Genomic DNA, 14,902 nt, shown 5'->3' with positions numbered 1-14,902 from the left:
TGTCTGAGAATGTACTTGGGGGCCCATTCATGGGGTGTCTGAGGATGCACTTGGTGACCATCCTTTGGACAGTGTAAACAAATCTACCATTCAAAATGAGGCTAAATGTGCAGAGGCAGACTCTGCTAAGTGCCCTAAAGAGCACTTCCGGAAGTCAGAGGGGCTTAGGATTTGGTGGATCGGTTAATCAGTCAAAACATGGCATGTGGTTTTATGCAGTACATTGTGTAACACACTTGTAATATGCAGACAGGACATCCACCATGTTTTGATGGCAGATGAAGGGGGCAAGCAGCAACAAGCAAGATCAATGTGTGCCTCTTTCTTGGAATCAATAACAACACAGGAGTTCAAATCTAATTTAGGTTAGCAAAGTGCAGATCTTGCACCCTTGCAACATCCTCCACAACAGATAAAGCGGAGGTTACTGCTTCTACAGCAGACAAACTTTCAATAGAAGCCCACTGAATGTTAATGAAGGGCACCAGTCTAACTGAGGTGGTTTGCTGACAGACAACATACATCCTGCATGTTGGCAACTAAATCAGGTAAGTAGCCAACTTCTAACATCAAGTGCAAGCTTTACAAACTGCATTATATGGTTGTTAAAATTAAGTATACTGGTGTGCTTATGGACTTCTGCCAGCTGATCACATATGCTTCCTGCCTGTTTAGGAATTTGACAGAGGGCTGTTCATTACAATGCAACACCCTGCTCTAGTCCTTTAGCAGATTCTTAAAACAAGCTTCAAAGGGAATTCTTTGTGGTTATTTCTAATTGTACTGCAAGAAACAGTGTCATCTTTATAAAGTTCACTAAACAGCTGCACTCTTGCATATAGGTTATCTACATAAACGTTATAAACCTTATGGAAGAGAGCTTGGGAAAGCTCTCACATCATTTCTCACCAACACCTAGTGTGGAAGGATTTATTGTGGGGATGTTCACTGCAAGTACTCTCAGGCTGTACACATAACCAGTAGAGTTCTCACACAATATGTACATATTGATGCTGTAATGACCTCTTTTACTTAATAGGTATTGTCTGAGCAGCAGATGCCCTTTGTAAAAGATCAAGGTCCTTTGTCTATTGGATGCTATCCTGAAGTATAAATCTCCAGAAACTTGATGGACAAATGTTCCAAGACCGGCCACAATTTAATTAATCTGCCATGGACTGAGTGGTCCGAGGGCAATACAGCACAATTATTATTGATGTGCAGCATAAACTACAAAATCAAAAACCCTTCTCTGTTGAGGACTGGTGCAAAATTGGGTGTTGTGCAAAATGTACAAGTAGACTAATTAGACTGTACAGTTGATTTGTGCACTATTCCTGTGGTCAGTGTTACTCTCAGAAACCCTTCAGAAACTGTTCAACACATACATTTGTTTCACACACAATTTGCTCAAGGAAGACTGCATTTAGAAAAAGATGGAAGTAGTCAATAGGCAGAAAATGGCAGTATTCACCTAATATCCAGCATCTGCATTGAATGGGAGAGTTTGTGGCTCAACTAAATTAGGAGTCTGCCATGTGAACACTCTGCCTGTGCTATGCTCTTGATTTGTATTGTCTACCTTGTCAATAGCTCTCCACTGCACAGATTATGAAGAACATCTCAACAGCCTTGGCCATGTTCCTCTAAATGTCTGTATGATGAGTTGTCATCGGAAGGAACTCCGACTGAAAACTCACTTCCAATTTTGCTCCCTGACTCTTTGCCTTTTATGCTATCTCAGTATCAGGCCGTAACTCAGACCTCTGCTCCATTATTTGAGTTAGAGCGTCAGAAGCAGTCATCTAATGAGATGCTCTCTTCATTTTTTATGTAAAACCTTCTGGTCTGCGTAGAATGCATTGGTGCTCATATAAATTAATGTTGTGTACGTATGTGTGTGTGTGCGCATGCTTGTGTGTGTGTGTTTGTGCTATGAACTAAAAGAATAGAATGTAATGCTCAGAGAATGTAGTAAAGTGTGACCACAACAATTTCAAAACTCAAAACTTATCTCACTCAATTAATGCTGTAAAAAATGTCTTCAAAGATTAACATTGCAAATAAATTCTCCAAAACAGGTAAGAGAAAAAGAAAATAAATAGTTTATGCCAGATTTGTCCCTTACGCCAGGAGAAACTTCTTTGTAAGACTTGCTCCTTGTGGAAGAGTAGAATTCGTGTGACTTACGATTAAGACTCACAGGTTGTAGTTTTTGTTGAATTTTACAGATAAATTCAGACACAAAACAATGTGTGTCCTGTCCGTAATAATATTTAAAAGTGGAAAAATGCTGAAAATCGAGCTTTTTGTGAGTGACTCGACATGCTGTCTTAATTGAATTCCAGTCCAAAAGTGGCACAGAAAAGCAGCATGGGGAGTTAAAAACAAGATGAGCACTCCATGAATATAAGCATACGTTAACTTATATATAATTTATAATGATAATATTTAACAGTGGGTGTAATGTTCTGTTATATTTGGTTGCTTAGTTTGCTAAAACGTGACAGGCATCAAAGTATGAGTGTATGTCATCAGTTTAATAAATGTGGACATGGATAAATACAGATGGAAATGTTGAAAAAAAAAATACCATAAAACAGGGAGCCCTACTTACAATGAAGTTAGCCAAGTGGGCCACAAGCACCTCTGCTTCCTCCTACCACAACATAGGACAATGTGCCTGCCCACGTCAGCCACTGATCAATTATTGTGCCATTCAGATTATAGTTCAATCCAGCACAGCACATATCTGTGAGGAGATGATTGAACAGATTTCAGCCACTGATCAGTTAATGTGCTGATCACATGCTAATGTAACCCTGCACGGCATAAATCTTGTGGCAATGGCTGAACCCTCTTTAGCCGTTAATGAATTATTCAGCTTTTGCCCACCACAGCAAAGGGGAATGTGTCAGCCCACTGTAACAATTGATCAGTTAATGAGCCATTCATATTTTAAGTCACCCACCACAACATAACTTGTGTAGAAATAGTTGAGCTCATTACAGTCAGTGAGCAGATATTGTGCAAGTCTTATTTTGCTTCCACCCCACATGACATTATTAACATGGCAATGGTTAAACCTAATTCAGTCACTGATCAGTTATTGAGCAATTCACATTTTATTTCCACCTATTCCAACATATATCTTGGAGGCAATGGGACAATGTTGGACTTTTTTGCTAATGCCTGGTGATCCCCAATCTTTTTGCCTCCTGCCTCCTATTTTTTCTGACCTGTTGCTGTTGGCTTTTGAACTCTGAGCACTTCACCACTGCTAACCAGTGCTAAAGTGCATATGCTCTCTGTAAAATTGTATGTAATTGGTTTATCCATGATTGTCATATTTGATTTACTAGTGAGTCCCTAGTAAAGTGCACTAGAGGTGCCAGGGTCTGTTAATCAAATGCTATTAGTGGGCCTGCAGCACTGGTTGTGCCACCCACATAAGTAGCTCTGTAATCATGTCTCAGACCTGCCACTGCAGTGTCTGTGTGTACAGTTTTAACTGTAAATTCGACTTGGCAAGTGTACCCACTTGCCGGGCCCAAACCTTCCCTTTTATTACATGTAAGGCACCCCTAAGGTAGGCCTTAGGTAGCCCCAAGGGCAGGGTGCAGTGCATGGTTAAGGTAGGACATATAGTAATGTGTTTTATATCTCCTGACAGTGAAATATTGCTAAATTTGTTTTTCACTGTTGCAAGGCCTGTCCCTCTCATAGGTTAACCTGGGGGCTACATTTAAATCTGATTAAAGTGTAGATTCCCTTTGGAAGCGGATGGACATGTGGAGTTTGGGGTCTCTGAGCTCACAATTTAAAAATACATCTTTTAGTAAAGTTGATTTTAAGATTGTGTGTTTGAAAATGCCACTTTTAGAAAGTGAGCATTTTTTTGCTTATACCATTTCTGTGACTCTGCCTGTTTGTGGATTCTCTATCTGGGTCAGTTGGGCTGGTTGCACCTCACACTAAACAGTGACACAAAAGGAGCTGGGTTGCAGTCTGCATTTCCTGATGAGCCATCTGTGCTAGGAGTGAGGGAGGAGTGGTCACTTACACCTGAAAGGGCTGTGCCTGTCCTCACACAATGCAGTCTCCGACCCCTTGGTGAGTGTCTGTGGCCTGGCCTGGGCAAGGCAGGATTTCACATTCAAAAGAGACTTTACTTTGAAGTAGGCCTACTTCAAAGGAGAAATTGGGTATAAGAAGGGCATCCAAAACCACAGACTTTAGATCAATTCTGGACAACAAGAGGAACCTCTGCCTGGAGAAGAGCTAAAGAGCTGAGGAAGAAGAGCTACCCTGCCTGTGACTGTGCCTTGTGGAGCTATCCTGCAGTTGCTGCTTCTGCCAGAGTAAGAGGGCAAAGACTGGACTTTGTGTGCGTTCCATCTTGTGAAGACATCTCCAAGGGCTTGATTTAGAGCTTGCCTCCTGTTGTTTGAAGTCTCAGGGACAGCAAAGACTTCTCTCTGCCAGCACCTGGAGTCTCTGGAGAGACTCCTGCTCTGACAAGTGGTGTCCAATCCAGTCCCTGGGCCCTTGAAAGGAAAGCTGGTGGAAATCCAAGGAATTCGACTTCGGACGACTTCGGACCGACGCCACTGCTGTATCGGGTGACGTCGCCTGCAACCGACTCCATGATCTTCGCTGGAATGCAATGACCTTCGCAGGCCCGACGCCACTGCAGTCCAGCTGAAGTCCGCGACTCCGTGGAAGTCGCCGCCCCACGTCCTGACTGACGCCGCTTGAAGTGCGCAGATTCAATGTTTCGCACAGACGCTGCGATCCCCGATTTCGCGCATCAACTTGTTTTCACTCTTCACCAAAGGTACTGTACTTGGGGGTCTACGCGACTCCGTGTCCAACGCCGCTGGTGTCGGCTTCGAGTGAACGACTCTGTCACGATGCCGTATTAACACCTCATCGAAGTATTTTGTGTTTCTAAGCGCTATTTTTGAGTTTAAGCTATAAAAATTAATAACCTGACTTGTGTATGTCAGAATTTTGTTGTTTTGGTCTTGTTTTGTTTAGATAAATATTTCTTATTTTTCTAAACCTGTGTTGTGTCATTTTGTAGTGATTTCATTAAGTTACTCTGTGTGTTGGTGCAAATAAGTTACACCTAGCACTCTGAAGTTAAGCCTACTGCTCTGCCAAGCTACCAAGGAGGTAAGCAGGGGTTAGCTGAGTGTGATTCTCTTTTACTGTGACTAGAGTGAGGGTCCTTGCTTGAACAGGGGGTGACCTGACTGTTAACCTAAGACCCCATTTCTAACAGACAATCAATAATTTGTATTATGATCCATTGCCACAATAATATCCTTTGCCGACCACAACCTGCTGTGCTGTAGGATGTCCCCCAACCATACAAAAAAAGAGCCTGATTACAAGTCTGGCAGTCTTAAGAATGCCAGACTTGTGGTGGTGGTCGAACCTTGCTGATCACAAGTTCTCTTTGTTACAGGCTATTCATGGCAGGGTTCCCGCCATGGAAAGACTGCCAGAAAGCCAGTGCTGGGGGCCACAGGTACCCCCCTGCCAGCACCATCGGAATGCGCACTGTCTGCACTGCAGACATTGAGCATTCCTACTGTGCTGGTGCTCCACAGCATTGGCCTTGGCTCCCTTAAGCCCAATGCCAAGGCCTTGTTTCTGGCAGTCTGACCGGCAGAAATGTTGTAGTACGATGTTTCTGCTGATCAGCCCGGTGGAAACAGTGCAATTAGACTGGGGGAAGGCTGCCAGTATGACGGCAGCCTCCTCCCCGTCGCTTTGGCGGTCTGCTCAGTCCAATCGCCAAACTCCTAATCAGACCCTAAATCCCTAGCTTGGAGGATCATGGTCCATCTGCAATCCATGGGCAGGGATGTTTGTCAAAAAGGCTTTACTGGAAAGGGGAGACTCGTCTCTTCCCAACAATGCGTTTTCAAAATTTGTGCTCCCCATAGTGCATGAAAGGTTCCAGATAGCAGAAAAAGAGATATATTGACTGCAGAATATCCATTCCCTGGTGAGGCCAGTTGCCCACCCCATCCTTGAGGAGGGGGTGATTAACCACCGCAGGGAAGGGAAAATCAATTTATCTATCTATGGCCCCAAGGTAGGGTTGATTCGTGAATCACAAAACTCAAATACATTGTGACAAGTGGTTACCTGCTCATGGACTGTGGTCATCCTGACATCCACAAGAAAGGAGGCAACTAGCCACTACAATTTACTAATAGAAAACTCTTTCTGTCAATAAAATGAAGACATACTAAGCCCACTAATGGATTATTTCTAAGAAACTTGGGTTAGCAGACTGCATCGCTCCAGACACAGACGCTAATCCAAATTCCTAATGCAATGTTAAAATATCTATCATGGCACCTTGGCACAGGAATCTAAATCAAACAACACAGTGGAAGAATTACACAATGTCTTCCAATCCACACAAGGCAGAACCTGACCTACACTCGATACATTTAAAGAAGCATTACAAAAAGAGCAAGGCTACTAACAATAACTATGAATTGAGCAATCTGTTAATCAAATTGCCCCTAAACTTAGCAAACAAACCAAAAGAATGCATGACATGCTAAAATTTAAACTCTTTATACATATCAAAGGAGTAGATTACCAAAGTCCCCAAAAATGACCACAAAATCTAAACCAACAAGTCAAATCATTTTCTAAAGTAATAAATAAAGTATATCTGTCTAATAAAATAATCAAATAAAAGTATAATGTTAATGAAGACTGAGATAATAAAATGATGCATAAATTATTTAAACAAAAATGTAATCACCACTAACTAAAAAACAAAAAAGCAAACTCAACCCATCACATAAAATAATTACAAACAAAAACCACACAATTCCAAATATCAATCACATAATATTTACACAAACAATAAAATATAATATTTCCCCCCTTAGAAGGAAATAAATAAATAAGACCTAGGGCCTGATTATGAGTTTGGCGGACTGGGGACCACCACAGCAACAGCGGCGGGCCAACTGCAGCTGTGTTGGTGGTCCAACCGCCATATTAGGATATCTGCGGGTACATAAATGAAAGACTTTCTCTGTTCCGCCCACACCGCCAGCAAATCTAGACTGCCGCATTAGCAAAATAGGCCAATGTGTTTATCGGAGGGCAGGCTGCCAGTTCAACTGCCATCCCAATTATGATGTTGCTTTCTACTGATGTGACTGTGGCGGTCCAACCACCACACATGAGTAGGTAGAAATTGAGGGATGTAAGGCATAACTCACCTGTAGGCAGTGTCACACATGCTGTGCCGCCCTGGGGCCAATCCTACAGGTCCTGCTGCAGCTTGTACTGCTCAATGGCACCCAAAATCAATGTTGTTGTGGACGCAACCAACAGTAAGCCGAACATCTACCCTTTTCCTCCAGCTCCCCAGTAATTCGACGGGCCACAACTGACCTTGTATGAGGCTGTGCTATGTGGCCCAAATATATGTCATGTGTCCTGGTTCGGAGTTGGAGACAATGTATGTCTCAATCACAGCCCCATGGTGCTCCCTTTGGCAAAGGCAATGACGCTGTACTGCCACATTCCACAAAACTTGATATGTGTGCATATCCCAATATAAGGGATGGTGATGTATTCATAACAGTGTGTCACACAACATCAAATCCTCATCAATATCACACCAAAAAATTGAAGTGACACCCATGGCCTATCGTGACAGAACATATACATCTGCATGGATATGTCAATGAACCCAAACACGCCTTTCCTGCAAAATCCTTGTAATGGACTCACACATATCACCTGCATTGAAAGGGAATGTAAGGTAAATGGGATGCAGATTAATGTGTGTGACAAACATCCAATGCACACAATGTAAACAAATCCTGCTGAATAGGTATGGCAGCATCAAGGGACCCCAGGAAGGCTGCTGCCCTGGGCCACCTTTCACTTTGCACATGCCTCAAAAATACCATTTGCACAGGAACTGTTGCCTGATGAATGACAGGGACAACCAATAGTATAACCAAGGTGCATGTCCATGTGGCAAATGTGTAAGTGCAAGTTTAGAAAGCAAATACACCAGTAACATCATGGGTCACACGTTTAGATAAAGTAGGTGTAAGTTACACACAATAAAATGGAAACATGTCCATTCAAATGTATAGGATGATACCCTACATATCTGGACAAAGAAATCTCTAGCTTGCACACATTAAACAAATGTCCAATCTACATCAGAAGGAGAAATTTAACTAAAGAGACATTTACATTGGCCAACCCAATAAGAAATACTTATCATATGAAACAACACTCAATGCCATGCCAACTCAATTGGATTACATCCCAGACATCTACCCAGGGAACATTTCCCCTTGTCCTGGGTAACTCCAACACTGGTTCCAAAGTGAGATCTTACCAATCATCTCAAATGGCTCATCAATCAGGGCAAAACAGATATAACTGTAGTCATACATCAGAAATTATTCATGAATATCTAAAAAGGAGAAACGTAATGGTAGGACGAATGTGTAGCAAACCAAGCAACTGGACTTTATTTATAACACTCCAAAAAATGGAGTAAAGGCCAATGACCAGTTTGTGGTAAAAAAAAATGTGCTGAGCACACTGCCCTGCCCCACAACTTGCCTCACAAATCACTGCCACAAGAACCTCCACAGGAAGGGGCATATAGTGACTATTACAGGCATCTCAATTATCACCCTTGTGTGGAGTGGGGTTTGGTTTTGGATGGGTGGGTTTGGTCTTGGGAGGAGTGGGCTTCACTTTGGGAGGGATCAGCTTCATTTTGGCTTTGGGTGGGGCATGGCTGGGCCCGGGGGCGGGGGGCAAGTGTCACAGGGGAGGACTTGGACATTGAAGGGATGGGTTGGAGTGTGTTTGGTGTCCTTTTTGTTTAGGAGGAGTGGGTTTCACAGGGGTAAGGGCAAGGCCAAACAGGAAAATGGGGAGGGTTCACAGGAGGGATAAGGGGTTTGGAGGTTGAAGAAGTGCTTGTGTCAGCTGTGGATTTGGGTGTTATTGGTTCTGGAGTATGTATTTCTGAAGTATGTTTGTGTTTTGTTGATGTCTGTTCCATGTGTGACTCTTGGTGGGCGGTGACGTGGATGTGATGGGTAAGGTGGAAGGGGTGGATGTGTCTGTGTGACGGGGTGGTGTCTGGAGGTATGGTGTGATTGGTATCTGTGGATACTTGTGTAGTGTCTGAGGGTATAGTGGATGTGGTAGCTGCGTCTGTGAGTGTTGGAGTGGGGAGAGTGACTGTTGAGTGCTTGTGTGCTTTTGCGTTTTGTGGTGTTTGTGTTTATGTGTGCTGCTTGTGGCTGTTGAGGTGTGTGAGCCTGAAAAGATCTCTGTAGGGCAGATATAGCACTGTGAATGCCTTCCAGGTATGAAACTACCTGCTGGACGTGGGTGCCCTGCATCTGGATATCATTCAGAATGGCAGTCTTCCCCATAGAGATACTCCTTAGGCAGTCAAAAGCCTCCTCACTCAGGGCAGCAAGGGTAACAGGGGCAGGGGGTGAGGTGCCTAGCACAATGGAGATGACCACCCTCTTTGGGGAGGGGGACCGGCCAACTTGGTGAGGAGCAACACTGAGAGTCTAGATTAAATTATGGGTGGTGGACAAGGATGGAGCAGGTGTAGGTCCTGAGTATTCTGCCACCACTAGGAAGTGTCTACTGGAGGTCGAATCAGAAGAAGATAATGGGGAGCTGGTCTTCTCCATGGTACTGCCCTCACTCTCTGGACCACTGGGTCCCTCCGTGTCTGATATTTCGTGACCGGCGGTACTGTGGCCAGCTGCTTCCCCATTAATGTTGGCCCTGTCTCCTCCGCTTGACTGTGAGGATGCTGGAATGACCAATACAAATAGCGGTAGTCCATGTGTCTGTACACACTTGAGTAACAGCTTGTACAAAATGTACAGTAGCCCCCAGCCACCAGTTCCTCCAATGTGCCTCGAACATTTGCAACGCCCCTTGCATGCCTGCTACATGAACTGTAAACATTTCATAAAATCAGAATCACAGACAGCCTCAAGTGCAGAGAAGTTGTCTAATCACAATACTCCTGGGACAAGTAGGATACCTTGTCACATTGAATGTTTTGGTTATTGTAGCACCCCTCACTAAACTGTTGGGATCAAATATAATTACAATGCCAAGGGCATTCTCACAGATTCCACTAAAGGTCCTGCAATGAACACATTTTAATGTATGTATTTATTTAAGAAGTTTATAGAGCACCAACAAGCACCAACAAAACCCATCAGGGTATCAGAGGGCTGTACAGAGAGGAGATGTATAAATAAGTATAGATGCAAATAGTAAATACTGTATGTGTAATGGCAATTTAAGTATACATGAATAAAAGAAAAAGGACCAGCACAGTATATACAAAGTAACAAAATTGCATAGTAAATAGAGTCCAGGGCTGTCTGCACAAAATGAAAATCAGTTTTGAGTGGTTTCATGACTATAGTTGCAAGTATTTATTCAGGAGCAGCCATTTTAATTATTTTTTGAATGAAGAAATCAAAAGGTCAGATCTGGTTTCAGGAGGAAGAGCATTCCATATTTTCGGGGCAAGACTGGAAAAGGAGCGGTCATAAAATCTCTTCTTTTTGAACTTGTGTGGTGTCAACAGAGTGTTAAAACTTCTTAGGGACATACTCCTACCAGATAGTTTGAGTTTTTTTGCCAGGTAAGTGACAGTGTTATAATGAAGAGTTTTGTGTGTCAAGCAGGCTATCTTGAGCCTCTATCCTTGCTTTGAGGGGGAACCACCTGAGTTGTTTTAGATCTGTGATGTTATCTCATTTTCAGTTCATTGTAGGCCTTAAAGGAGCTAGCCTATCTTTGGGTAATCCTGCCTGGGTTGCACTGACATAATCTAAACGGGAGATAACTAGAGATTTGACTGCTAGCAACAAGTCATTTGGAGGTAGAAACTGTTTGATTTTCCTTATTGTGTTGAGTTGGTGGTTGGCTCCTCTGGTGGTAGAACTGATGTAGTCTAATATGTTCAGGTATTTGTTCAACATAATTCCTAATGATCTAGTAGAGACAGCAGCATGTGGGGCACAGTTGAGTGCCTTTAGTTGTTAGAGCCAATCTTTTGTAGGGGCAGAGTGGTTCCTGGGGCAATCAGGAGAAATTCCATCAAGTGTGTTTAGCATAAGATGATTGCAAGATAACCAGTGTTGAGTTTTCAGTAGGGCACAATTAAGAGTTTTGATATCATCAACTAAGGATATTTTCATGTACAATTGAGTATAATCAGCGTACATGTGATAATGCATGTTAGAGTGATTTCGGATTTCGGTGAGTGGTTCAATGAATGAGTTCAAAAGCATGGGAGAGAGTGCTGATCCTTAGGAGGCTCCAGTGGGAACTGGCATACTGTTAGAATAGGATTGGTTGACTTTATTCTGTGCATTCTGTTATGAAAGAACGAGGTGAACCAACTTGAAACTGGACCAGATAACCCCATCCTTTTCTCAAGAAGATCAATCATGTTGTCATGTTTGATCATATCAAATGCCAAGGAGAGGTCAAGAAGTATTAGCAAGCAAGACTCATTCTCATCAAGTAGTCTCAAGGCATCATCCACAATCTCTGTTAGAGCCATTTCAGTGCTGTGACCTAATCTGAAGCGCGACTGGTACTGGTCAAGGAGCTGAAATTGCTCGATGTGGTCACAGAGTTGTATGTGTACACATTTCTCAAGTACTTTGGCTAGAGTCATGATGTTAGTGATTGGCCGTAAATTGTTGGGATCAGACAAGTGTGCATTTGATTTTTTTGAGATGGGGTGATGTGTCCTATTTTCAGGCAATCAGGATTCATGCCTGTGAGAGAGATTTATGGACAATCATAGACCAGAGAGAATGGAAGGTATAAGCTCTTTGAAGATCTTGCTGGGTAAAGGATCATTGAAGTGGTTCACGTGTTTTAATGATATTACTGTTTTTTTGTAGCTTGGCATAGTCTGGTAGTCTAAAGTTATTCCATGTTGCAATATTTTTGTGGTATACCCCAAAGAACCCGAAAGAGAGAAACTCAGCAAGAGAAGCCATGGGATGGACTGGGTTGGGCCTGACTATGAGGATGTGAGGACGTGAGTTGCAATTCTAATTACATTTTCCTTGTCTTATCAAACAAGTGTGTGGAGAACTTATCTGCGCTAGGGAGTGAATCCTTGTTTGCAGAGTGGTGGTTAGTTGAGTAGTTAGGTTGTTGTTTTATGATATCAAATCGTTTTTTCAGTCTGTTTCTGGCATTGTCCAATTGTGCCCTAAAGTGGTTGGCTTTGCAGCTACGAATGAGTCTACTAGATGAGCTGTTTGTCATCCTCAAACTGTCTAAGGTGTGTTAAGGATGGATAATTTTTCCATGATCTCCCAGCAAGCCTTAGATTGAGTCATTCCTCATTAAGTAAACCATTAAACCAGGGTTGCTGGGCACTCTTTTGAGTTGCTTCTGAGAAATAGAGTTGCATAAGGAAGTTGTTGCTAATAAAAGTTATATCAGCAGTGTTGACATTTTTTCATATCTATAGATCATTGTTTGGTCTTACGAGGTGGGCCTTTGTCTAAACATCACCTTCTCCAAGATGAGAAAAGAGATTAGGTAGGAACCAGTAACAGGGTGATTTTTCTTCCAGTTGTATGATGTTATCCTTAGTGATTATGAGATTGAGGGTGGAGTTTTTGTTTTGGGTAGGTCCGTTTTAATACTGGGTAAGGAATAGTTCTGAGAGGAAGGCCTTAAAGGTGATCTATATGGGATTGTTAGCGTTATTCGAATGTAAGTTGAACTCACCAAGGAAGATTTGGTTAGGATGTTGTTCAGAGTTGGAGGATTTGGTCTCCATTATTTGTTCGCTGAAAGGAAGGTTATTTACTAGGGGGTGGTAGATCATGTATAGTTTACACATATACTTGTCATTGTTCCAAATTTCGATGCGAAGGTATTCAATGGAGGACATTGGGGCACTTTGTGCATTTCTCAGGGTAAGAATGGAGCGATATATGCATGCTCTGTCACCTCTATCTTTATCAGGTCATTCCATTCTGATGAAGGCATAGTTGTGAGGATCTTTAAGGTCCAGAATGGGTGAGGCGGTGTCTTTGAGCCATGTTTCAGTTAAGATCAGGAGGTCAAGTTTGTGCGTAAGAATGAGGTCGGCAATATCAGCTGTGTCTTACTATTGACCTGCAGTTACGATGCACAGATATGATTTAGTTACTACTTCATCTTGGAGTGATGTGGGGGCAAGTAATAGATTATCCTTGTTCATAGTTCTAAGATTGTGACTGGGTTTTCTAAACGGGTTAGAGGGAATAGTTTGGATATTGATCAGTGACGGTGATGTGACATTATGAGTTGAGTTGTATGATAGCCTAAGGTAGTGATTGTCAGCATCAAAAAGATGGTGAGTAACTCTTTTGGGTCTGGAGTAGTGATTGTGATGGGACCTCGTTCTCCATTCCATATACACAATACCACATCATGATGAAATGATGGGGAGTTAATCCAGCCGTTATGCATTTAGAAGTACAGTAGCCTGAAAAGGTGACATTGGAACACTCATGTCACACTGTAAAAACTCACCAAAGATAACTTCACAATATGTACCTTGTCTAAATAGTACATTTATATTAATTTGTTATGTTTTAAATAATAATATTATTACAGGGAGGGCAATTCAACATTTTGATAGCAGTGACTACTTTTTATTGTTAATGTTTTATTTTGAAAGTTTAGTAGAGGTTGTGTTCAGTTAAAACATGCAGTTTGATCCCCCAGCTAAATTCTTACAAAACAAGGAGAGACCAATAATACCATGGATAAGATGGAAGGAAGAATTTATAACTTATATGCCATAGATGGTGAGCGTATGAACACTGAAAGAACAAAAAGTATATTTTTGCATAGTGTTTTTTAGAACTTTACCTCAAGTGGAAAGTCAAGGAGACATTAATGTACGCCAAGAGGCACTGTTAAGAATGGAACTAAGATTTAACCTACCACTAATATTGATTTAAACAGATTCAGGTTTTACACTAGATCACAGGGAAGAAGAGTTATTTGATGAATTTCTCACTGCCTTAAGAGATCTTTTGATGATGTGCAGTTTTGGGCCTATGACTGATGAAATGATCAGAGATCAGATTGTAGTACATGTTAAAAGCAAAAAAAACACAAGTACAATTCTGGGTTATGGGGGATCTAAAATTTCAAGATGCCATTGCTACTGCAAAAGCTTTGGAACAATCAGAAAAATGGATGTCTTCAGCCTCTAAGAAAGTGGCCAACAATGAGGAAGTTTGCATTATTAATTAAATTGAGGAGAATGTGTGTGCAGTGAGTGCAGTGAACAATGCACGGTTACAGAGTATTAATAGATAAGGATTTGAATGTTATAGGTGTGGCAGTACCAATCATATTGCATCATTTTCCCAGTGTTCTGTAATTGGAAAAGAGTGTAGCAAATATGGCTGAATAGGACATTTTACCCGTGCGTATAAAGATTTTAAAAAAAAGTACTAACACACGTCTTGAGGGGAAAATAGCATATCATGCAGAAATAACATGTGAGGAGAAACATGAAAGTAAAGGTCAACCCAAGTATGTAGTGAAGATTCTAGATGTGAATCTTTAACTTATGGCTGATTCAGGTTTTCCATGGACAATCATTACTAGACATTATTTCAATGAGAAACTTGCTGAAGCAATAGACATATATCAGTTGAAGAAATATAGCCAAGAGTTTTGATGGGTCCACCATTAATATTATTGGATATGAACTGGTTGACTTATATTTTAATGAAAGAGTAGCTCAAGTCAAATTGTATACTGCTGAGAAAGGTGTGAATGTTTTGGC

Source organism: Pleurodeles waltl, chromosome 5 (genome assembly GCF_031143425.1).
Source record: "Pleurodeles waltl isolate 20211129_DDA chromosome 5, aPleWal1.hap1.20221129, whole genome shotgun sequence".
Classification (NCBI taxonomy): Eukaryota; Metazoa; Chordata; class Amphibia; order Caudata; family Salamandridae; genus Pleurodeles; species Pleurodeles waltl.
The sequence above is the reverse complement of the archived record's forward strand: the minus strand, read 5'-3'. Positions refer to the sequence as shown.